The sequence below is a fragment of the Cygnus olor genome, chromosome 12, assembly GCF_009769625.2.
Source record: "Cygnus olor isolate bCygOlo1 chromosome 12, bCygOlo1.pri.v2, whole genome shotgun sequence".
Taxonomy (NCBI): domain Eukaryota; kingdom Metazoa; phylum Chordata; class Aves; order Anseriformes; family Anatidae; genus Cygnus; species Cygnus olor.
This window is the reverse complement of record NC_049180.1, coordinates 15,492,806-15,517,516: the sequence shown is the minus strand read 5'-3', so window position 1 is coordinate 15,517,516 and position 24,711 is coordinate 15,492,806. Positions and strand designations below refer to the sequence as shown.

The following is a 24,711-nucleotide window of genomic DNA, read 5'->3' as shown; positions in this document are numbered from 1 at the left end:
TTACTTCAGTCTACAATTACCAAATAACATAATTGTTATAATTATATATGAACCTTTGCCGTAAATTAAGATTAAACCGGGCTGCTGAAATAAATGCTAATATATTTAATTGTGGGATGAATTATCTTGGCTTCTTTGCTATTCCTCAACAGCAAGCCTTCTAAACAAGCATGACTGAACAACATCTTTATGTACATTCACCCAAGTTCATCTTGCAGCAAACACAAGCCACTCCAGTTTCAAGCAGAGGGCATGCTTTCCCTGTGTGCCTTTTAGTGAGCAGCTACCTATTTCCACAGGAAGGCAAAGGTTCTTCATTTTCACTTTCAAAGTTCAAAATTAACCTGCTAATGGCTGAAAACTGTTGTTTTCTGACACATTAACTGGTAGACTCAAAGAGATCCTCCTGAAGGCGTGGAGTGAAGCTGAGACTGAGGGCAGGTTTGCCGTACTCCATGCTGCTGAGGACGAGAAGTTACAGCCCAAAGGAAGCACAAGGCAGCAAGAGACGGTTACCAAAGGCACCACTGCCTCCCCTCTGCCTTGCCCACATGGACAGCACACCGCCTGTTCCAGCATTTCCCTTCCCTGAGCTGAATCTGAATTCTAATCAGAGTTAATAAGGATGCTACGATGTACATGGGAAGAAGGGCCTATCAAACTGCTTTTCCCTCAAAACTCAAACCCAGATCTCTGCCGCAGCAATAACAGTCCAAGTTAGGCAGCTCCTGATCTATGCTGCTAGCTTATTTAGGATACGTTAAAGGTAGGTATGGTAAATTTGATTTGCAACCCGTCACATCTCATTTATGTGATGAAGCCATTGCAATAAAATACTTCTGACATACTACACTGGCCTATGACATGACGCCAATGGAAATGACATGCCCCACCATGCTGAATACGATAATATTTATCTAAATAACCAGTATCTCCTAACAATTAGGAATTTGGCCAGTAACCATAGGAGCTTAAATGTGGATTAAAAGACCTCTTTTCTCAGCATCTTCCTCAACGCCCTTCGAAAATCAGCCCAGAGCTCAGCAGGTAGTACCGAGGTACTTCCAAACATGCAGAAGTGTTTGTGTATCTTTCTAAAATAACCTCCTCGCAATTCATTAAGTATTGAAATTTTCTATTTTATATGCATGTCTATTTTTCCTTTATCACTGGAGCCCAAGCACCATAAAGCTGCAAGGGCTCTAACTTCCATAATGCAGATGGATGTGGATTTTGGTCCTCAGTGGGCAAGACACATGCAAGTCAGAAACAACAAACAGCCAAAATATTTTGTCACAGTACTGCTAATTCACTCAGGGCAGAGCACGAGAAGCCCTAAGGTGTGGAAGAGGCCGTTGTGCTTTGGGAATTTAAGTCTCTGGACAGCTCTAACCCTGTGATAAAAAGGAACGTGTCAGCCCCAGAGTCACAGCCCAGGCCGTGGGAGCCGTGTATGAATCAACATTAAGGCTGCACGGACGTGCAGCATTCCCCTTTAACAGACCTGCGCTACTGTATAAGCATTAATGAATTAAGTGTCCGGCGCTTCTGCGAGAGGGAAACACTATCCTTCTTTTACAGACTGGAACTCCGGGCATAAAGAGGTTAAGTGATTTGTACAGGGTCACAAAAATAAATCTGTGTAAGTTGGAGCAAAACTCATGTATTCTGTCTCCAAGTCATGAGCTTTAGCGTGAGACCATTCTTCATCCCAACTCGGTCACGCAAGGGCTGTGCCAGAACCACAGATAGCTGAGACACAGAAGCTCGCACGCACGCGCGCCCCGTCTCCTTCCAACTGCTCGTATTTTAGAAATACTCACATTTTACACACTTCCTCCCATGATAAAGCTTTACCAGGCCGAGAACTTGCAGAAGGTCAGAGTAATTATGTGTAAATGTGTCATACGTGTTGTAACACCCCACAGAGAGCAGCCAGGACTCTTCAAGGCCAAACTGGTGAGGACCCCACGTGCAACAGGGGGAAGCCTTGGAGAGAAAAGAGCCACCAGTGGCTGCCGTCTGCAGGACTGGCGCTTGGAGACAAGCGAGTTGAGCACATCGCTTAGCGGATCCTGACGAAGGAGCAAACTCTCACGCTGAGAATTATTTGTTTTTCTTGCCAGCTCTTGTAATGAGATTAAATTAATTAAAGAAAATTTTAAATTGAATACCCAGGGCAAGAAACCAACTTCCTGATACTCAGATGTATTAAGCAACGTAATCTCCCAAAGGAAATGGTGGAACCCTGATTGCTCAGAGCACTTAAAACCAGACAGGACCAAACAATTAGTTTCCCTTGTCCAAACTGAGACAGACAATTTCTCACCTGCAAGCGGGCATTATTCCAGCAGACAAGCTCAGTCTTCAGCAGGATTCGATTTTTTTCCCTTTGTGCACTCTCAAACATGACTGGGCAGGTGCGGCCAAGGACAGGAGTTCCTTCAGCACCCTGCCTGCTTGCACCCACCCAGGCACTCGCCAGGCACAGATGAGTGCGCGCCGGGAAGGTGGGACATGCTGCTCTGCAGCCAGACTGATGAAAGAAGCCAGGGAAACCCACAGAACCCGAAGTGAAAACACTCCTCCATTAAGCGCCTCTGATGGTGTCTATGCAGGAAAGCAAAGTCTTTAAACAGTTTTTCACTATCTTGGCATTTAATTGTAAATGTTTTCATTCACCCAGCTTCATGACCTACGGAAGGCCACTTTAGGCTTACATTTCATGTCAAAGCACAGAAGCCCGCTTGTGATGTGCCAGAACAAGCAAGAGAGAAGAAAAGAGTGACAAAAATTAAAAGGAGAAGGAGCCTGCTTATTCTCGCTCCTGGCACCCTGAACGTTTAAACCACACGCAGAAATCCAGAACTACTTACAAAGTGTACTTGAGCTGATGCTGATAAATATCAAATGAAGTATGAATGGTTTTGCAGCATGTAAAAGACATACTGGGAGCCTGCTAGGATCTGCCAGGCACAAACAGTCGGAGTAAACCAATCCACGGGATGTCGGGGATCCAGCTGCAGCACTAAACCCCGCTGTGGGTCCTGTTACAACCAGGCAAAAAGGTTGCGGCTTCAGATGTTTGTCTTGCACAAGATTTTAGAAACCTGAAAGAATTCTCGGGTGCTTTCTTCCAACAAATGTTTTAGCTGGGAACAAAGCGTTTACACCATGCTACTTGTTTGGCTGGCTGATCTAAAAACAAACAAAACACCCCATGCCCCAAAAGGGAAACTGACAAAAGGGTCCTGGGTAAAGTTTCGTCATACCCATTGTTCCCAAGAAAAGGACACTTAGACACTGCAAATCTCTGCTGGGGAGGCATGCAGTGCCTGTGCTCCCACATGCATGCTCCTGCAAACGTAATTCTTTATTGTGGACTTACCAGACCAACTGCATCACCTGCAGTAATGGGAATTACCTACCATGTTAGTCCCATACTGGTCACATCCCACAGTTAACTATTCAATCATTATTTTACTTTAAAAAAATATTCACTGTTAGATGGCAAAAGTATTCAGAAACAAAGCTAAGAACTGCAGAGGGCCCGGCACTGTGGTGCCCAACTCGTCTTGAAGGTCCCTTGCTGGGAATCATTGCTTTGACTTCTTCATCAACAACACTGCTGATGTAAGGTCAAATAAAGGCAGGCTCTTTCCCTGCCTTTCCAGCACCATGCTGAAATGCAGACCGAGGGCACCGCATGCATATATGTTTTTTAAATACCTCAGACAAGCAGGCCCTGCCAGGATTCTCCTGCCTCAGCTTCAGCGGGGGACTCCCACGGCAGCCACAGCACCCAGCTGCAGCCACTTGCGCTGCTCAGAGCCGCACGTTTCGCTGGATGAGCCGCCCAACAAACGGTCTTATTGTCTCCTCTCCCCCCACGGGCACCTAAACCACTGCCAATTCTTCAGACAGAGCTCTGAGATTTCTCCATGTACTCGCGCATCTTGCTGCTGACAGCCTGCATCCGCACCGAGGCCGGGAGGTACAGCCCCGTCCCAGACCCGCCAGGTTTCCTGCAGAACAGCCACACCTGAGGCACGGGGCCCTGTGGGGCACAGACTCAGACACAAACACAGCCCCAGCTGGGGACATCTCACCCCAGCTGCCCCACTTCAGCCTTGGTTTCCTTCCCTCGCCCACAGCACCTGGAACAGGCTGCAGCAGGAGACACAGAGGCCACCGTGGTGCTTTATCCCCACCGACACCTACCCAACAAGCCAACACACATCTCCCTCCTCCCCCCCCCAAATCAATCCAACATCAGAAAGCTAATCTGCATGGCTTCAGCAGCACAGGTAACCCAGAGGCAAAAGCCCTCTCCTATACACGGCTCTCCTTTCAGTTCACCAAGACACCAGATCCGTTTAATTTCCTTAATTCAGGTTGGTTGTGTGATTTCAGCTATTTCTGAGCTTAGCAACAAATGTGTAATGTTTCTGTCTTTTCAGGCATACCAAGTTGCTTTGCTGTAATGTGCCTGATGGGTCAAAGCCCTCCTAATCATGCTCATCGTAAAGTGATACTACCATCAATAAATTTAGAGCCTTTTAGTGAGGGCCTTTCATCAAGTCATAATACTGTCCATGCAGTGAAAGCTAGACGCTTTAGGAAGCCATAATTGTAAGTTCCGGCTATGAAATGTCCATTTTTCCCTCTTTGAAACTCTTTTATCACCATTTCTGTTGCCCTATGGTGTATACTTGATTTTATATATTATACAGACAGAGAAATCATTGTGTGCAAAGAGCTGTGCTCCATTTAAGAAAAAAGTGAAATAAAATAGTCATATTCCGGTGAGACCTGAAGGATGATGCTGAGAGAGTACGTGGTCCACTCTTTCTAGAACAATACCATGCCGGTTGCAGACTCTGCTACAATCTAAACTGTAGCAAATTCCAAAGTAATCACTAGCATTACACAAAAACCATCATTCAAGCTCACAGACTTTCTTGGGGACCCTGTACATTTGTCAAAACGTTCTCTAGCATTCGTTCATCATCTGCAGTAAAACTAAAGGTGGGTGTCCCCTTTGTCAGTATATCATGAAACTGTACCAGGTGGTTAATCCTCCTTAGGGAACTTGAACCTTGGCAAAGAATCTACCAGAGTCGAACAGATGCTTAGGCACTCATTAACCAATTCATTTCATCGTCACACACGCTACGTGAGTGTAACATTAAGAGCTTAACACCCTTCTTCCCCACCCCAAAACAGAGAGCCAAGCCTGAAAATCTGCCCTTCATTTGTTCAATATGGCCTAGGCTTGTAATGCAAGTTTAAGTTTTCCAACTGTCTGGAAACATGTAGATCAGCAACACAGCACAGCAGGAACCCAATTTCAGAGTTTTCTGAGCAGTGGGATGCAGTTTTTGAATATATTTTTGTGGTCCAGCTTCCCTATTTGTAATAAAACAGTAGCAGTAGCAGTTTCCCAGTGCAGGAAAACCTCTCTCCATGGGTCCAATTCCGTAACCACAGTTAGAGGAGTTGTCATCCTTATTGCACTGACAGACTCTTGCTGGAAACATCGTGCCCAGCTGCAGAATCAGGCCCTGAAGACTGTATATCGCTTAAGGATGACTTGAAACTTCACACTGCCCTTCAGTGTCACAGTGAGTCTGAAAACATTAACAGCTACCTGAGGAGTCAGGATACGGTTATGTTAAATAAATGGGGGTGAGGGGGATAAAAAATAAAAAAACCCAAAACCCTGGAAGATATTCAGGAGAGATCTACAATTCTGCAAATTTGTGCATTTCTGTGTCAATGGTTGTTTTAAGCGGGAGTGTCAGAACTAACACTGAGTGTCCTTTGGCTGGGATTAGCTGAAGTTCATATCTTTTAGTTTACATTAAGGTAGAAATAGGTGGAGTAGGTTGTGAGGGGCCTCCAAACAGAGGACGCTGACAGATTTTGGAACAGAAAAAGGGCATTTTGTCCTCAGCTGAAGGCTGAGAGATTAGTAAGGGTCAGTATGCCTTTATGCTTTACAGAACTGGGTACAGCACGTGCTGGACAAAAAGAAAAGATGCCAAAGAGCAAAAATAAAGCAGAAAGGAAAATCTTCGCAGCTGTCAATCTCCAGGCAGGCAAAGCAGGCAGCCCCTGCTCACCCACTGCAGGGCAAATCCCTAGAGAGAGATGGGCACTGCAGAGCTTGCAGGAGCTGATCCTGGCAGCAACAGACACTGTCCAAGCCTCAGGAACCTTGGGAGAGAACAGCTTTGTACAAACGGACTCCAAAACATAAATAAGTTGTCCAGGGGATGAAACAGAGACTTCTCAGATCACTGTCATGATAGTCAGCATCGTGCCACTCACAGTACCTCAGCATTACGCCCCTGCTGCCCAGGGCCCAAAGCTTCAAGCAGAAGGGGGAAAGGGGGGGGAACACCACCATTTTGTTTATGGGAGCAAAAGAATGAGATTTTTACACTCAGCAGTAATCCACAGTTGCACCAACATTGGGGTGCCCATTTCTGAGAACCACACAACACAGGGGCTTCTATCTACAAGCCTCTGGTGAGCAGGTAAGAGGTCAGGAACCTGAGCGAGCTCAGCCCTCCAGCACCACAGGGCCCCAGAGAGGCATTCACAGGAGGAGTGCTCAGGGCCCATATCCACAAATCCATTACAGACTGATTTCCTCACAAACACCCCCTGCTCAGGAGGCACCCAAACCTCCTCTTCCCCATGACCACTGCTGTACCCCAGCCCATCAGTAGCAATAGTTATTTGTAACCCCAGCCTTGTCCAAAATCCCCCTCCACTTACCTGAGCAGCTCCCACAGGTTCGGTGGCAGAGGCCAGGAACAGGTCATGGTGCTGCCCATAAGGCAGGCCCCAGCAGCTTGCCGCCCTCCTGGAGCTCAGTAACTCAGTCTAAAGCCATGCATGGCAGACACTGAGGTGAATCTCCTGAAGAACCCTCAGCCAACAGCTCAAACCTCACTGGGGGAGCCAGGCTGAAGAAGAGAGATGAGTTTTTAAAACGCTGAGGCCAGCCCTATGCCCACCAGCTCCCCAGGCAGCAGGAACAGGGGCCTGAGGTGGGACAGGAGGAGCCATTTTGTGCCTGAGGCGGGCCAGGTGCTGAGCACACGCAGCTGGGCAGGCAGCAGCCACCTGGGCCTGGCCCTGCTGGCCACCTCCCGGCCTCATGGGGTGCCCTGCGGGGTCCCGGCCCATGGTGCAGATGGGTGCTTGCTGTGCTCAGCGCCTTTACAAAGCCTATGGTGCAAGCATGTGCCAATAGTAACAGAAGTGCCTTCACAAACTAGTGTTGCACCTCTTCTGCCCAAACATCCTGTTTCTGGGAAGTAAATTGATGTTTTGAAAAGGCAAAGATGTGTGGCCCAACTGCAGCTTTTTTTTTGAAAGAGACACAAACAGCTTCAAGCTGCCCTCCTTCCCCTTCTACCCAAGGGGAAAAAAAAAAAAAAAAAGTAAAATATGCTTTATTCCTTATTAGCTGGTAACACAACACCTCCTGAGCGGTTGTAGCAGGCGGCAGTGAAAGTTGCCGTGTGGCCTGCTTAGAACAAAAACAGGAATGGGAGGACAGCTCTGAAGAGGGTTTTTTACACGCAGCCCAGCCATCATAGCATGCCCAAACCAAGTACTTTTATCCAGTTAATTTGGTGAACGAATCCCTCAGAGTCCCCAGCCATCCACCACTAGAGCTCATTAGAGCCCCATATCCGACTTCTCACGTTGTACCACTGAAAGCACTTCTGCTTAAAATGTAATTAAACTTAAAACAAACAAGAGCTCTCTTCCCCCCTCCGCCCTGCCTCCCCCGGCCCCTGCCCACTGCCGACAGAGGCACCGACCCTAAAGCGATATTTGGGAAAATGTGGCACATTTCCACCACTTACGGCGTGACATTTGCCCAACCCGTTTGTCCTGTGAGCAATTAGAAGTCTAAATACTGGGTGTAATGCATTACTGCTGGGATTTAAACTTGCAGATCTTTTACAAATGAGTAATGTGGTAAGACTTGCTGTCCAATGAGGTGTCTTATTGAAATATCCCAGGCTGCTTCACTTGTCACAGCTGTCGTTTCAGCCATTTGCACTTACACTGTATTGCTTTCATTACAAAAATAGAAATTTGTGTCTTAAGTGCTGTTACATTACTAATGCTAAATATTTAATTCCCCCGGGCTCTAATTATGGTTGAGCACTGGCAACACTGATTCTACTTTTTAATAACAACTGTAAAAGCAATTTGAGCATTTTTCAATTAATTAAATACATAGTGTACGAGTAACCTCTTGTCATTTTGCCCTCCAGGACCTGAGCTAATTTGTGTGGAATAAAATGTTTTGAAAATTAACTGATATACTGGTCTGATCATTGTTGTTCTATTAAATTATAGCCTGCCAAACGAGCATTGTATAATAGTTACATACAATACAGTTTCCTTATTTATGACGGTGTAGTGTTTTTTTGAAAAAAAAAAAACAACAAAAAACCACAACACTTCTACATCCCATTTCTAGAGACCAATGTTCTCAAGGCCTAATTAGCAGGAAGGAGATGGTCTACGTGTGCTATCAACAGCAGACTTACAGCACAGTGAGTCTTCAGCTATGAAAAACAAAGCCTCTCTCCACTTTCCAGACCTCACTTTCACCTTCTTTCACAGCTGAAATTAAAAGTGTTAATTAAATGACTTTCTCCTGCATAAACTCCTACGGATTAGTTAGTGGTTTACACTATAACACATGGGAATCAACTCACAATGTTAAAGCATGCAAGTAGTTTAGAAACTAATTTTTGTCCTCAACTTGCAGAGCCCAATGTGATAAGACTTTGCCGTCAACTGAGTTTGTTGGAATACACAGACAACTAAAAATACATAGCCTTCTCACTCGCACGTTCAGGTATAAAACTAGTTTCTATGCATATGTAACGTGATGCTAAAATTAAAAAGTATGTATTTCCAGTTGATACAACACAGACCCAGAAATTTAGAACAGCAATACACAACAGCACTTTATGCATACCAGTAAGGGACACTAATCTCTTTTTTCTCCACATCCCACATAAAAATAATGTAAAACTTACTGTAAAGAATTAGAAAAAAAATGTTTTTTTTTTCATATTTTTATTTGTAGCTGATGAATAATATTTGTTCAGCATGCACTTTAATATTGTGTTTTATTTTATAGCATGCAATAATAGTAAGTCAAACTATGCTTGAAAAGTGCTTAAGGTTTAATAGTTTAAATATCCCAAAATACACAGGTGAAAGTATGATGTTTTTCGTTTTTAGACAAATAATTCAATAGTAAGGGCAACATTCTTCTTTGAAATCGTGCAAAACATAGATGATATAAAACACTACTAAGAACTGAACACTAACAAAGCACTTCTTATGTCTTATTAAAGTATACTGATATAATGGACTTTCCAGGCAAAGGTTGCCTGTGAGTTAAGACTTATTTATTGCTATTTAAAAAGAAGACTGAAAAAGGCACCTCCAGCCACTTTGCTGGTCTGCAGTGACTTCCTCTCTCTCAGCAGGGTAATGGAGATGGCCACGCTTTAACCTGGAAGCATTGAGAAAACAAGAAACAGCATGTTTTAGTATCTGCCTCCCCTCCTGCCCTTGTCCAGTTACCTGCTCATCCCTGGGCACTGCTGCCACGGCCACTGACCACAGGGCCACCAGCCACAGCTTCCACCCACCTGGCACTGCCTGGGTCTGACAGAGGTGCGGCGGCTTCTGATAGCGTCAGCTGCATGCTGGGGTTGCTCACAGTGGAAGAATCTGGCCCTCTGATATATTCCAAGACCGCCTGCTCCTTCAGGAAAGCACTTTGTGCCTGTATCTACATAAAGCATGAACGCTGATAAGGCTGTGTGCTTAGCTGTGCACAGCTCTGGTCATTCAGTTCTCACTGAAATCCAGAGGAATGGAGTGTACTTGGCAGGGCTCTCCATGCCATGGGCCACGTAAACAAAATGCAAACGAGAGCTAAAATATGGTTTGATCTTGAAAGCTGCATGTTTGTTACCTCTACCTTAAATACATACTTTAACTTTAAAAAAGAAATATTAAAGATACTTTTAAGACATGAGCCATTGACAGGAAAGGACGACTAACTGAATGTTCTCAAATTGACTTTAAATTGTTCCAATATGCTGGAAAAAGAAAGAAAATGAAAGGAAAATCATATCGCTAAAAATTATAGTATCAGCAATTATATCTGTTCAATAGACATTTTGAGGAATTTCATGTCTAACATGATTGGTCACTGTGTGTTCCAACTATGAGTTCACATTTTTTGCTACTTCCAAGGCATCGTGCATACGGAACGCTGCACTCATATAATTTAAAATTAAACCAAGTCTGCAGTTTACGTTAAGTGAGATTCTTCACTTGCTTTGTCTCTCAGACACTAAGAGCTGCAAGTCAAACTAAGCAGGATTGCATTTCAGTTAAAAAATAAAAATCAATAGGCTGCAACATTCCACTGGGACTAAGTAAATTAAGATCTTCAGTCAACATTGCAACACTATTTTTCTGCAAATAAATACTAAATAGAATATACGATTGTGTTACTGTCAAACAAAATTGCTCAGGTCCTCAGCACTTCTGTACAGGTGTGTGTGTGTATGCATCCATGAAACGTATATGTACAGAAAATACAAAGGTCATGAGTAATGTATTGCAGTAATGGCTCTCTTCTTAGAGACAGGTTTATTTAACTGTGTAAAAACTGAAGTTATCTTTACTACTACTGAAAGCTTCCCTAGTATCTCTAGGTGCTGACTTTCAATAAATTCTGGAAACATTCTGCTCACATACTGAGTTTTAAAGAATATGCAGCATGTGTCAACTTCAATAAAAGTGGTGAAGTTCTTTAATTACCCCATTCACTCGGGAGCTGCTTTAACGAAGTATTTTTCAGAATGTGTGAAGATGTAAAATCCCCCCCAAAAACCAACATAGTTATCTGTGTGCAACGACTACTTGGCATCTAACAATAATGGATATACTAAAGAATAAAAATGTGAATTATGCCAAGCCCATAATTCTCAGTGACAGACTACAAAGCTCTTATAGTCAGCGTTAAGCTTTTAAAACTCTAACCCTAATCAATCATAAACATAGAAATAAAAACCTTGTGGTCTTTTTTGAAATCTAAAACACTAGCGCACAACTTTAAATAGCATTTCTATTTTCTCTGAATCACACAGCATTCTTTCCATGTAAAACGTACTTCTGCATGAAAGCTGACTAGTACATACAAGTTAAAAAATAACAACAGCTCTTTAAACACATGAGCTAATTATACCTGGCATATTGGACTTCACTGGTAATATACTGCTTGCCATAGAGCAGAAGATATCCAACCTGGCCAAAAATAAAGGTGCGCAAGATTCAGAAATTGAAGTGCAAACAACCTCTCCCCTTCTCCAGTGCTTACGCCCCCAGGTCTTTTCCCAAAGAGCCAATATTGTCTCCCCAGACTGCAGAGAACTTGGAATCGTATGACTTGCACACGTTTATTTCAACCTGGGTGACAGCACAGCAACAAAAAGCCCATTAAAAAGAAAAAAGGCAGATAACCGGACACGATCTACTTGTGATCATTTTTTTGTGATGTGTTAGTGAATGGGTGCCAGCTAACTAATCTTAGCAGCGAACAAACCTAATTTATACACAGCAGGATGCTGTCAGATTATTTTAAACCTAACAATTATTTCTAGCAACAAGGCAGCATTGCACTTAGTAAGCAGTATAAAAGACAATTGCTCTGTTTTTTCACGTGCTGTTTGATTAATTGGGGGGAGGGGGGCAGGGAGGAGGGATGGATGAGTGAAAGAAACCCACCTAAAGCCAACGACACATTAAGCTCTTTGGAACCAAGCACAGTGAGATAAAAAAGCACGTTTGAAAAAGGCATGATCTGAAAAGTCAGAAGCCTTGCCAAAGTAGTTGTTAGGCAATGCCCCCTCCCAGATGTTTTGGTTTTTGTTTTGTTTTTTTTAGAGAGATGTTCAAGTAAATTTTAATAGCTGTTTGGTGGAAGTTGCTACGTTATAGGTATTAGCTATACCAAGATACCGCCCTCTCTTCTAAGCCAGAAGTACATTTAAGATGACCCAGTCTGACCCCAGGTGTAACAAAAGCCTCAGAAGCCCACAAGGAATTCTTCTACCCCACCCATGCATTTGTTCAAGCACATATGTCCATGAAAACATTTCATCTTCATTCAACAACTTCAAATGCTAGAAAATCTACTATTCCCTTTCTAATAATTTCTAATGATTCGTTGCTCTTATTAAAAATGTACACCTTAAGAGTTTGTCATTAACTGATTTTTATCTCCACACATTGTCAACATATATTGCCTTGAAAATGCTTTGCTATGTCTGGAGTATGAAAACAGCCATGTAAAATCAACTGCCATATTACAGATGTACAGATTATTTTCAGGAACGCACATTTTATTCAACCAAGACTGAAGTTAAAGAAGTTCAAAAGTAAAAGTACAGTACCATTTAAGAAGGTAAACTATGTTTTGTCCAACATAGTTGTGGCAACCATACACAGAAATCATGTGTTTATAATAATAAACATAAATTATGAAATGCCTGGAATTCTGATATATCCATACAGAATGCGGCAATCACTGAAGAGCCAGAAAGTCTAGTTGAAACCAACCTATTATTTGGAGTATTTATAAGAAAATAAAGTCTGTCTGCTCTGAAACCATATTTGTTTTCTTTTTTAGTGCTATATAAACAATATGACAGCCTTAACTATAGCGCTTGATCATTTTAAGTGCCTGGACATAAAATTTTACTCATTGGCATAACACAGCCATGACAGTGCTCTACATAAGACAGATGTTATTTTTCAGCACTGGTTTAATTACACATAACTATATGGTATTAACACTTGAGCAGACAAAAAGTTTATTAGGAAGTCACAAGCATTTCATTAAGGATTTTAACATGGGTATGACAATGGCCCATATTAAGATGCAAGGATTATGGGCTGTCTCAAGGAGCTGCAGCGGCTCAGCTCTCAGCGGCCATGGGAGACGTCTCAGAAGTTCTTGGGATGAGGCACTTCATGTCTGAAACCAGCACGGACGCCCAGAGCTCAGCAGGAGCTTGACCCCACGCTGCCGTCACAGGGCTCAGCTCCCATACCTGGAGCCACCCCGAATTCACCTTAGAAATAAAGAGATTGGATCAGTAGAAAGCTGAGGATTTTAGAAATTATGTGGTTGGTGCTTTGCCTCCTTGAGCTACGCACATTTGCAGCGCAGAGCTCGGTGTACAGGTTAACAAGAATAATAAAGAATTTGATGGAAGAGCTCAATGTTTTCTCAACGTACAGCAGTACACAGCCAAGTTAACTCAGAACTTGGCAGTAAAGCAACAGATTTCACAGTCACATCAGATCTATTAACACAATGTAGAAATACTAGCCATTTTAAGTTTGTGCACATACCCAAATCTGTGTGTCTTAGTCCTATGAACGCCCATCCCTCATCTCTTCACGCTGCTGCTTTAGAGGCCCACAGGAGGTTAGTGCTCAGCAGATGCAGGCTTTGGTCTGAAAGCACCGTGCTATTGGAGGATAAACCAGCCAGGGGAGGCTGCTCTCTCCAGCACAGCAGTACCTTGGTGCTATCCCTGGTGCACACCAGTTCCTCTCCAGATGTTGTACATTGCTTTCCTCCCTTACCTATGGCACGTGAGAGAGGCCAGGGCATGCTTCCTCATTCTTCAGCAGAGAACCAATTAAAAGGTATCAAATGCAACGCCCCCTGAGCTGGAAGTTCAGCCCTTTCTGCTACTGAACTGAGTTCTTTTCATCTAGCAGTGCCCCAAGAGGAGACGCAAGCAGAGTTGCTGCTCTCAGGTTTCTGACTACTCAGAAAGCCTCTTGTTCTTTGTCTGCCCGAGTCCTGTTTGTGGGACAGCACCTACAGTCCACAGCCTCCGTGCAAGAAGAGTCAGTTTTGAGGTGTGCTGGTTTAACCCAGTATGCCTCCACTACTAGAGATCATCTGTAACATTCTGATTTTAACACAGGGAACACCAAGACCTTGCATATCTCACTGGATTCCTGCATCTACTGATGAACCATCAGACAGAAAGACAAGCAGCAGAATATGGGGAGATGGAGCTCTGCTGCAGAGTTGGGGGCTCTCCCCTCTTCTCTAAAGGCAGCTCAGGACACCGTGTGTCAAAAGCAGTTCTGCCAATGCATGCAGTAGTTGAGGCAGCCTCTTTGATGAGTGTGTTCATGCAGCAGTGTGTTTGCTAGGTATGGAAACATTTGTACTGTTCAAACATTTTGACCACAGATGGATTTCCCTGCAATCACCGTCCTCTGCTACCTACTCACTCTCTCTCTCCACTTGCATTGGCAAACTATGCAGTCCATCCCTGAAACACACAAATTATACATGATATAACTGACTAGCTTTCCACCAGGTCACATTTTTTTGCTGCATCTTAGAGATGCAAGTGAATATGATGAAAAGACTACACCAGCAGCAGCTCCTCAACACACTCCTGATAACATGCCACCTTCCCAGACATGCCATCCATGCAGCTGGTCTGCACATTCCCTGCCCTTTCATCAAAATGACCCAGGCTACCAGTTAACCAGGATTTGATAACGTGATCAGCTTGGGCTAAATTAAATCTGGGTGTGCTCAGTGAAACACTTCAGCATGCTTGCCTAGCAGGGGCAATAACTTGCAAGAGAGTGAGCAAGCGTGCATGAAGCTTCCTTCTTTAACCAGCACAGACGCTGACAAAGGAGGCTGCACCTCTTGCCTTCTCTGAACTTAATCCCAGCAATTTAAAGCAGACTTGTGGAAAAAAAAAAAGACGTGAATCTGAAGTTACTCTAAAATGCAACTCCGAGGACACATTAGTTCCACTAGAGACAAAGTATAAGCCAGACATAATAGGTCGAGCTATAGTCAAAAAGATTGCACAGAGAAAGAAAGAATTAATAATTCTTAATTTGGCATAACACAACGTTCCCAACAGCTCGTCTCTCCTTCCAGTAATTGTGTCTTGGCAATGTACATATTCAAGAAATCATTGCACAAAACACACTTTCTGTTGGAAAAAAAAATAAAGAAAGTAAAGCACCTTTCTTTGTAATATTGTCATTCTGAAAACTAAAGAAGCTTTTACTGAAAGGTAAAATATGCCATCAAAACACCACGGACAAAACCTCATTCATTCCTTACTTGTTTAAGAATTACTAAAAAGAAACATTTTGCAGAGGGCTAAGGCAACAGTAATTTAGACAATAACAAACTGAGTGTTGTAAGAATAACTATCCCATTGAATAAAAGAACTCTGGCAAGAAACTTCTCACATGGCATTCAACATACTTTCAAATAAATGACTGAAGTATGCAAGTTCAATTACTTCAAAAATAACGACTTTCCAGCGATTTACCATAATGACAACACTGTATAGAAAGATACAATCACTCTTTGTAGCCTAAAAATTGTCAGTTTCATTTTACAAAGATAACTTCCAAAAGCATCTTGTCGTGACAATCAAGTTTTGAGGGAAAAAACAACCTGTCATTTGATAAATAGATGAAATTAACTGTCATGAAAACCACTTAAGCACTCCTCTTTCCTGTTATCCTTCTCATCTCAGCAGTAACTGATAAGAAGATTTCAGGGAGGTTCAGTCATTGATGGCAGGATCTAGAAAAGAAATAATTTTACAAACAGTTATCATTCCCATTCACAGCTTCTAGTTACTGTATTTCACCAACTTGCACTTAATTAGCCTCCTTCTGCCTCTGATATGAGCACAATGGACAAACTACTTCATAAAAATCACTGCTCACTGCTGCAATTACACCTTACACCAAGGAATTGCCATGGTTGCATCCTATCACGTTAACAGTGCCTATAAAGGTATCATTAACAGGGTCCTGTTATCTACCAACTATGAATTGCTGATACCAGCCAGGGTGTTAACCAGCAGGAAATCAGACTTGAGTCATTATCATGCAGTTCTTTACTTATGGCCTATGCTTGAACTTGAAACTCTTACATTTCTATGCAACTTCTCGAAAATATACCACTTGTCCACAGCACAGGAACAGATGCAACAGCTGCCACAGAATTTGAGAACAATGATCACAGCATATTTTCCAAAAGCCATTATCTGAGGCTTTATTTGGCTAAGGAAGCAGCTTCTTTAAGAGGAAAGAAGAGCATGGATTAGTCAATGAAAAGGCCCGAGCCTCATATCTCCAGGACTCTGTATGACAATCCCGCTTCCAACATTTCCACATTAAAGCTGTCATAGCACACCTGGCAGATTTCTAGTTGGCATCTTCCACGTTCTAGGTTCCTCACATCAACTAGCCTCAAATGGCAGCTGAGGTTTTAATGCCAAGAAACACCTGCATGCAAACTGTGTCTGCCTTCTACCTTTCTCTAGGCCACACTGCCACTTAGGTCACTGCACTGACGTAACAGCTACGCAGTCTTCTACTGCACTGCAGCAGCACACCTACTGACGTGACAACAGGAATTGAGGGGTCTTCAGCCCTACAGGAACCTAGCTGCCTTCTTGGTTAGCAACCGGCATCCTTTTTCGTGACGAGCATCGTAAGGACAGAGCATATGGTCCTTCGAAGGGACATCAAAATAAATATGACAGGTCAGTGCAATCATCATATCGAATGAATTCAAATGATGCCATATCTAAAATGAAATGTGTGCACATAATAAAGATTCAAATGACAAAAAACCCTACCCTTTATCCCTCTCTGAATTATTTATGAATTCTGCAACTCCAGCTGTTGCCACCAGCCCAAGGACATTTCTTCATTTTGGGAATGACATTCCATATTAAAAGATAAGTTAACAAAACAAAGGACACCATGGATCTTCCTTAAAAAACATTGGAAAGTACAATACATCTTTCTCCAGCATTTACCAAGGAAAATAATCAACAATCAATTAAGCTTTTTTTCTCAACTTGTTCCCATAATTCTAAACACAGATTTCAACACTCATGCATTAACTCAGCCATGCCTTTCTAACTGCAGCAGTTAGGCTAGACCCTCAAAGCACCTTGGGTCCTCCTCGCAGACTTTTAGGGTTATCTCCCTCTAACAGTTCACCATAAACACCAAGGCATCTTAAAAAGCACTCTGCAATTCTATCACTACTTAAATTAGGGAAAACTTTCAGTACGTAATGTGGTCTTTCTAGAAAAAGTTAATATTCTACATGCACGTAAATGCTTTTGATGATAAATTCTTTGTGCATAAATTAAAACCAAAAGAAACAGCAACTTCAAGACATGCAGTTTAAGGCACAAGAACAGCTTTCAGGTAGCTATGCCATTTAGATTAGCAAATGCCGGACGGTGGTGACCACTTAACAGACTGTTAGCTCTTAGATTTCTAACTAACAGTATGGGGGGGAAGCTTAGCCAGTAAGCATGACTTCCATCACCTACACTTCCATATCCTCCCGCATTCTGCACATGACCCTAAATATTAACCCTAACCTATATTGAGCCCCATATGGTTTACCAACAGCTTCTTCTCTGCCACAAATAAGATAATCCCTTGTTGCCCACAACCTTCGTTTCATAGTGATTCCTCCTCTTCTTTCGCCTAACTGATCTGCAGTTGGGTTTACATCCTGCTCCTAGGAGATCGATACCAAATGCCACAAAACCATTTAAGATTCATTTTGTTTGTTTTATCCTCCTTAGTCACCTGAAAGCATACTAGCAATTGTAGCAGTTCTAATGCTAAAAGGAGATGTAGGGAGAAATGTAAGAGATTCCAAGTTCCCATCACCAGAAATCTCTGGTATCACCAGCAGAGCTCCCAAGCCATTTGTCAGCTTCCTGCAGCCAAGAATGTGCCACTTGGCCTCAGTGCCAAGCACGTCCTCAGGCCTGAATCAGACTGCCATGCAGGCAAGTATTTAATAAGCAAACTTTGTCTCAGGGAGAGGTGGCAGAGCAAGAGGAGCTACCTGTGCTGCAAGTGAAACAAGCCAATGGTTTTCAAGCAGAGCCCACTTTGGTTCGGCAGGACCTCCAGCAGTTCAGCTTTTGTTCAGCTTGGTAACACTGAGCTCATACACCGTTATCCAGGAAAAGCAGATGTGGTTAAAACAAACATTTATTTGCCCTTCGGTCTGCATTAGAACTGGCACTGAGCCCTGACCAGCCTCCCTCTTCCTTGCTGCTGTGGGAAAACTACCAAAAGACCACCTTCCCTTCCCACCTCCTGCTGTTGGGGAAAAAAAAAAAAAAAAAAAAAAAGCACAGAAACAAAGAAGACAGTCAGAGGATTTGGGATGGGTAGAACACCATTGAGCTGTTTAACCAGTTTAAGCTTAAGCTCCACGAGCACCAAATTCTCGTGATGGCTGTTTCTGTAGCTGAGGTTATTACTCCCTCACCACTGACACTTCACCAGTATTTTGCAAATCCCTGGTGTTGTGCACAATCCCTCTCAAACTAAACAAATGTACACTGCATCCTTCTGCAAATTAACAAATTAAAAAACTGTAACATCTCTTACGTTCCAGGGTTGCCATTTAACTCTCAATGCCACAGGTTCTCCAGTGCCTTCTGAAAGTACCTTCTAGCTGTGCTAGAGGAATGACATTTGCAAAAATCACCTGTGTGAGGAAGCGTCCTTCTGAAGATTTTCACGAGCTGCTTGGATGCAATTGAAGTCAGTCCTCAAAAAATAAGGAAAGTCATCTTTGTGCCCAAACACACTCACTAAATGCTCCTGGCTATGATATTGTTTCATAATTGACATATTGTACGCAAACATTCCAACAAAATAGCGCATGTCGCATGTCACTGGCTTACACAGTGACTTATGCCTAGTGCTTTTGCAGAGCTCTCCCAGTGTTGCGCAGTGCTCTTGAATACAAATGACAAACTGATCCCTTCACATGATAATTTTTTTTTAGCGTTCGATTTTTAATGTTAAGAAAATTGTACCTCAACATGGTCTTTAATCTAATCCTTACCCTGAACAACTGAAGTACAACTGTATTAATCTATTAGATGCTTTTCCACACCACACCTATGGCACTGCATAAATTACTGTAATTTAAATGAATTACTGCTTGAAAATTCTCATTCTGTAAGAAACGCGCGGTGTTACAAGGCACCAGTAAGAAAAATGTTCACTATGGTAACTAAGTTTTATAATATCGTATATCTAGGTTCTCATAAACCAGCTATTCTAAATAGCTGCTAAAGGACAAGAATATTAGACCGATCATATAGAACACACATCAATACATCCAAGAAGTCAATAATACAAAATTAAATCTACAGTTTATTTAGATACATTTACATGCTCATGTATGCGGAATCCACAAAAATGCCATTAGGCAAGCTGAAGAATATTATTGCAAAAGACAATACCAAGAGTAATTCTCTCTCTGCCCTGGATAACTTGCATTTTTCTCTTTAATCATATGATCTACTGAACTGCACAGAAGAAAGAGAACTTGGAAACAAAAATAAAAATAAAGAAACCACCACCAGCAACAGAAACCCCACCTAAGTTTTTGTTACACTATGCTGCGTACTGCTACTGTTTAAGGATGACTTCTTTAAGACTGCACACTTCCACTACCTAACAGTAAGAATGAAAAGCTTCTTGCTACAAGCTAAAAAGAAAGTCTTTACCATGCTCCTTGAAGAGCTCATTTTCACATTACTCAGGCTTCATTATGCTGAATCAATATTCGTTTAGTCACTGGGGTTATTGACATATTTTAAAATAAAAGTATACCCTTCAGCTACTGCACTCATTACGGGTAATTTGTCTTGTCAGGGAGCAGGGAATATTATCCCAGTCTTTCAGGGGCTGACAGCCCATGGAAATACCTCCCCTTGGTTACAACTGTAAATAATTTTAAGGTAAAATATTGAAAAATCAATGACTGTTTCCTGCAATCTGTCACAAACAAATCAATCATAATCTCCACAGCCAGAGAGTATGATTTGAAGGAGATGAGAGCAGATGTAATTCTTGGCTGGAATCTCTCATTTCAAAATCACTTCACATAATGGTGTCATCATTTAAACACTTAGCAGTCACTGCAACTGCCACTCACAACATCTAGTTGGACAAAACCGCAAGGAAGAGGAGGAGAAATTCCATCACTGTTATGTAAACAAACATCTCATTTAAATGTTTGCAACATTAGCAAATTGCATAGATATAACAGCTAGGCTCATCTCTCCACAAAAGGTCCACTAGCTTTCTTTCTCAATGGGAGATTCTCTATAAATTAGCCTCTTAAAATGCAAAGTGTTTTAAAACAAAACTAGGCTTCACAAAAGGCACGTAATAATATCTGGCACTAATGCTGTTTCTAAAAATATTTCAGTCTCATTCACTCCAAATTGCTCCTAACAGAATTACACATCAAATTCTCATGAGATTGAGAAAGGAAAATTGTCTGAAGTACCTCTGTCTTTTTAAGACCAATAAGGATCTCAATGCTTCTTTGTCCTCTACATATTACGTTTCACATCTAATTTTCATTAAGCACACACCGACTCAACTTTAGCATAGGTAACACCACTGCCGAGTACAGGTGAAAAAAAAAGTCATAACCTACATAAATTAATTGAGAGTATATTTTCAACTTGCACTCAAAGAGATTAACTGTTGTATATGGAATTACATTTGTATGAAGGATCAATGTATACATAAAGAATTAAGTACTGTGCAGTCAAAATGCTATAAACTGATCTTTGTAAACGTGAATCATTTGTGTAAAATGAATCTATTTTTATAGAGGAACACTAATACTTGGACTCAAATTATTTCTTCATTCGTCCTCTACCTCACCCCAGACTACATTTTCACCCTGACACCGCAGTGCTCGAGACACTTCTGTGCAGATCAGCTGAGATAAAAAACAGCAGACAGGATGCAATTGTTGTGCAACTGCAACTGTGGGCCTAAGCCTGCATTCCTTGCACAAACAAAATTCCCAAATGCTCACCGAGTGTTCCACTTCAGAGCCTATAATTTGAGCTCTTACTCTTTAATGTGCAGAGCTCGTTATCACATATTCATTTTAATCATATAAACCTTAACAACTCATATTTCTGAGTATTTATCTTGCAACTGTAGGACTAAGGAAAAAAATGCAATTGAAAAGATGGAATTATTTTCTCTTTGCTTGCAAACATTATTATATACAATATATGTATGTATAAAGCCTCTGCAAGGTTGTAATTCCTTTCAAGTAGGTTTTACGTCTATCTTCTACACGGAAAACACATCTCTAAGACTAATTCTTTATTGATAAACATCAAAATCACTGTTGTTTGTAGCAGCTAGAGAAATTATCTTCTCAGCAAAATAAACTATTAAAAAGGGAAAACAAAGTCTCAGCCAAGAAGAAACAGTTATTGCCTTAGAGTCTAACCAAGTGCAAGAAAACTGCAAATACCAGCTGTGAAGTCAATCAACTGATCCTGAGGAAAGGCCACTCTATTGTGAAAGGAAGCAGGGGGTGGGAGGAAACAATCACAAAAAAAAAAAAGAGGAAAAGAAAAAGGTAAAAAAAAAAAAAAAAAAAAAGAGCAGCTCCTACTAATGAGTTGCCATACCTCACTATGGAGGACATTTCTTTTCCCTGGATGAAATCTGGAGTGAAGCTATCCGATCAACAGACAGCCTCAGCTCGTCAGCCCTTTTAAATCCCCTCACTGGCCAACAGACTCTCAGGGAGTGAGACCCCGCTTACCACATGAAGCCATTCCAGGACGGAGAAGCAGCGTGCCATACTGAATATGTCAGCATCTTTCCCCAGCGCTGCTCCCCTGAGCCAGGTTGTTATTGCTCATGACAATCACGCAATTAGGTGGGTCAGGAATCACAGAAGACAGAAGAGATCCATTCTTCCTGCATGCCAGTTATCCTGTTCATAAAAAAAGAAGGCAATGACTCTCTCTTCATTGTAAGGCACTTAATAAATATTAATAATAATAAAGTCAGTCACATCTCCTAGACAAATGTTTTTTTTGCAATTTTTGACACTCATTGGTCTCAGGAGGGAGAACCCACAAGTTCAAGATGGAAAAAGACTCAGTTCCGTACTTGGACGCAAGAGGTCACAGAAGGCTGCACCGCAGTGGACATTACACAACAGCTCCCCGACAAAGGAAGCCCTGAGAAGAGCGAGCAGCACAGGCTGCAGCACTACAGATGTTCATGGAGATTTCATGGGTTGGCACTATGAGCACTGTTTTCTGCTGGATAAAGCAGTAAGTTGCCGTAGCAGCCAAGAGGACTGTGAAGGACAATACACATGACTTTCTGGTCAAGAAGAAGAACTATTCCTTGAATGAAAAGGTATTTCTTCATTGTACCTTTCTCAAGTCACAAAAGAACTATGGGTTATGGAAAACACTGAAAAAAGAAAAGATGCTGGCTTAAAAAAAAAAAAAAAAAGCTAACAGTACTTCCTCCATTACCCAGCTTCTCAATTTACTGTTCTCACTCATACTGTTTATTTAGGCCACTAGTATATGCTCATTTATTAAATGCTGCTCCACACAATCAAAGAGCAATAAAAATTACACAGTGCATATTTATATCATAGTCACATCATGCAGTATTACTGATAAATTACACTATTAACAATGCTCTACCTAATAAGTTTATAAAATCTTCTTGTTTGGGTGTTATGGAAAGACAAACCCTGCCTTCCATCTGTGTCCTTCCCTTCTTCAGCGCTGATTACAGCAGTCTCACTGAGCTCATCTGGAGAGGGGAAAAAAAAAAAGAAAAATATTAGCTAATTACAATGTTTGCTACCTGCACCACCTGACAGTCTAAAAAGAAATACTGATGTATCTGGAAACATGAATTCTGTTTTTTGTTAGAGACCAAACTCAGTATCACAAAGCACAGTGCCACTTCTGCAATGCCTTACTCAATGAATCATAACGTACACAAAACATATCACTTGCCATTAATTCTGAATTGACCTTAATATGGTTAAAAATTGTGGCAAGCCAAAACACATTCTGGGTTTGTATGAGGTCTCCTCCTGCGCTCAGGTGTGCTTGCTGGATGGACTGCTGGATTCATCCTCCCCTTCGCGGCCCTCACCGCTTCTCCTCTTGGCTGCGTTCTGTCAAGCCAAAAAACAGACATAGGGTGAACAGAGAAATGGAATAAAAAGATAGTATTTGTCACTAATTGAGACAGATTTCCCTTACAATCAAGGATTAAGGACCGAGCAACAAAGGGTTCCTTCACCCATTGATCTAGTGTGCTTGTTAAATCCCACGGACACTGTTATCACCACATCCTCCTGGATTATGTTCAGTTCTGTGTTTTCTAAGAGGTGCCACAAACAAGAGCATGTGGTCTACGGAATATGGAAATTTAACGGCAATTAACTAATGAATCAGTAACAGCATAAATAACTTCCTTTTGCTTAAAAACACAACAGTCTAATAAATTATAGGAGTGTGGACAACAACTGCAACCTGAGTATTTTGAAGCTGTGCAAAAGGTTCCAGGTATGCAAACAGAGGCACGGAGGTTACAGGAAGAAACCTACACCATAAGACGTGCCAGAAGCTGAGGGAGGAAGCTAGCCCAGGACTCAGTATTCCTAGTCCCTTACCTACTACCAGGTCTTCCCCTTCACCTTCTCAGGCAACATAAAAGTTCCCCAGCATTTCTGCAGCTTCCTCTCAGATAACTACCTGGATTTCCTCAGTTTCGGTTCTACCCAGGGTCACAGGAGCACGCTTCATAACACAGAGAATATCAGCTAAAGTTTAACTGAAGCAAGAAATTAAATACCAAAATAAACTTTAGGAAAAGCAAAGAGCAAGCAGAACAAAAATGCCTTAAAAGTAGCTTTTCCAACCTCGTCTCCGCAGAGCTGTCTGCTTCCCAAGAGATCCACGCAACCTAAAGCATGCTGACGCTCGGAGAGGCTCCGGCCCTCCCTAACCAGCAAGGGAGCCAGCACAAAGTAATTCTTACACCGTTAGTATCATAAAGAAGTTGTAGGCATCTTTTATAATGACAGAGTATTCTTAATAAAAGCTTCAAGCAGGTTTTATAGCTGCATATTATCCAATGAAACCAGTAATAAACAGCACTGTAGCATTATTTAGTGCAACTCCAATACGCCAAGAGTCACAACCTCGGTTTTATTTATCGCGGCAGCTAAAATGTTAGTTCTTAGCTTTACAGTAGCAGCCAAGACTGTAGCTGTTTTATCCCAGCACACTGCCATCTGGATACTGATACTTTGTTATGGGATATGAAAGAAGAGCGTAGTTACCTAACGCAGCTTAATTGAAAACAGAAGACCTAAATATTACACCAGGCATTATTCTACACAAAATTAAACGTGAAGGGCATGAGAAGTTTCAGAGATGCTAGCAGAGACTATTTCAGAGGTAAACACTGAATTCCTGATGTGTGACAGAAACGCTGAGAAACACTGAAAAGATATGCTCGTGAAAGGAAAGCTGGAAAATGCACCCTTTGGGGAGGGTAGGAGAGCGATCGGTCACAAGTTAGGTAGCATAGTGAGATTTCTGTTATGATCATCTGGATCCAGCTTGAAAGACCTGACTAGTTTTCTTTTCTGAAATTGATTTATATGAAGAAAAGAATTGG

General features: G+C 42.0%; 1 long non-coding RNA gene across 12 annotated transcripts in view; it reads right to left on the bottom strand.

Moving 5' to 3' along the window:
• The window catches only part of LOC121076608, a 221,061-nt gene extending 198,236 nt beyond the window's left edge, over positions 1–22,825 (bottom strand). For 4 of the 12 annotated variants that reach the window (XR_005823605.1, XR_005823610.1, XR_005823608.1 and 1 more), the window contains exons 1-3: positions 22,713–22,825; positions 9,708–21,979; positions 9,497–9,568 (exon numbers count right to left, since the gene is read on the bottom strand). This is a non-coding gene — a long non-coding RNA (uncharacterized LOC121076608). The remainder of the gene's footprint in view (positions 1–9,496; positions 9,569–9,707; positions 21,980–22,712) is intronic. The other 8 variants (XR_005823612.1, XR_005823615.1, XR_005823606.1 and 5 more) reach the window with 8 other exon arrangements.
• Between the last annotated feature and the right edge of the window lie 1,886 nt (positions 22,826–24,711).